Source organism: Echinops telfairi, unplaced genomic scaffold (genome assembly GCF_000313985.2).
Source record: "Echinops telfairi isolate 266 unplaced genomic scaffold, ASM31398v2 ScPeMD7_443;HRSCAF=831, whole genome shotgun sequence".
In the NCBI taxonomy this organism is placed as follows: domain Eukaryota; kingdom Metazoa; phylum Chordata; class Mammalia; order Afrosoricida; family Tenrecidae; genus Echinops; species Echinops telfairi.
Window position 1 is genome coordinate 1,282,550 of NW_022104341.1, and position 1,875 is coordinate 1,284,424.

Here is a 1,875-nt window from a genome sequence, read left to right on the forward strand (position 1 = left end):
TTTCATTCTGTTACACATAAAATCACCTGAGTTGGATCAAAGTGGATGGCAACTAACAACTACAAGTGTCCTATGACACGTATATATCACATATTATTTATCCACTTACCCGTTGATGGGTACATAAGTTGCCCCTCTACCTTATTGTGATTAATATTATACATCGAATATTAGTGGACAAACATATGTTTGAGGTCTGCTTTCAATTCTTTTGGCTATATACCTATGGTGGAACTACTAGGCCATAGGGTAGTTCTTTAACATTTTGAGGAACTTCCAAGCTACATCATTTTGCAACCCCAACAGCAATTGAAAAGGGTTCTAATTTTTTCACATGTTATTTCCTGTTTTTCTAATCAGAGCCATCCTAATGCATAAGAAGTGGTATCTCCTGCCCCAAATTGGAATTGATCTTCTTTGGTGAAATTTCTGTTCAAATCTTTCTGTTTTGTTGTTGAAGAAAATTTTTACATGTTCTAGATATTAAACCTTTAAGAGATATACGGTTACCAAATATTTTCTCTCAATGTATAGGTTGTCTTTGATGCACAAAAGTTTTTAATTTTGATGAAGTCCAATTCATTTTTGTCTTTTGTATGCAAATGCTTTTGGTGTTAAATCCATGAATCCATTGTCAAAAACTAGGTCTCAAAGCATTGGTCCTGTGTTTTCTTCTATGAGCGTCATGATTTAAATTCTTATCTTTATCTCCTTGCTCTATTTGAGTTAATTTTTTGATCTGGTATGTGGTAGTCACCTAATCTGGTGTCAATTTAAGGATTAAGAGTGTAGGGGTGGAGTCTAGGCTGTCAATCTGGAGATAGCCAATGAGACTTCTGTGGGCATGGCCTTCTCCTGAGAATTCTGGGAAATCTGGTACTTCCTCCTTGGAGGTGGAAGACACCTTTTTTCTCTCTGCATTCCCTGGGAGACATTGCAGAAGACAAGCCGCATGGATGCAACCAGACCTCGGAAGCCGGAGAAGCCACAGAGAGACCCCTACCAGCACTGAGATGTTTCCAATGACACTGGATCCAAAGACTTTCTACCCACTGGCCTATGATCTTCTGCATTCGGCATCATTGCATGTGTTTCATGAATATGAAGAGGACTTTATAGATTGATATTGGATGTATGGGCTAATATCGGACTTATGGACTCGATCTGGACTGGGCTGGGATGTTTTCTCAATGTTCAATTGCTCTTGTGTATAAATCTCTTTCTTACACACATCTGGGTCTATGGATTTGTTTCTCTAGTCTACCCGGACTAACACATGGTATGAGTATAGTTCTTTTGCATATGGAGATTCTGTTTTCCTATTGAAGAAACTATTCTTCCTCTCACTGGCTGGTTTTAGTACTCTTCTCAAAAATCAATTGGCCATAATTATATGGGTTTATTTCTGGACTCTCAATTAGAATCCCTTGGTCTATGTGTCTGTATTAGTCTGGGTACTTTGGAGAAACAAATCCACAGCAACTCATGTATAAGAGAGAGTTTTATGCAAAGAAAATGTGCATCACGAAAACAGTGTCCATTATACTAGTACCAGACTGCCCTTATTACTGTAATTTGTGTTATGTATTGAAATTGGGAAATGGAATATGTGTACTTTCTTCTTCCTTTTCAAAATTGCTTTGGCTACTCAGCACCCCTTACAATTCCATATCAACTTGAGGATCGACTTTTCCATTCCTGCAAAGAAAGCTATTGGAATTTTGATAGGGTTTGCTTTCAGTCTGTGGATTACCTAGCTATCCTTTAAGTATATAAATGTCCTTATGTTTTAAGCCATTATGAGGCAAGATTTCTAATTTTTTGTAGCCAAAATCATTCTTAACTAATTAAGGAGAAAACTAGGAGGATTTTTTT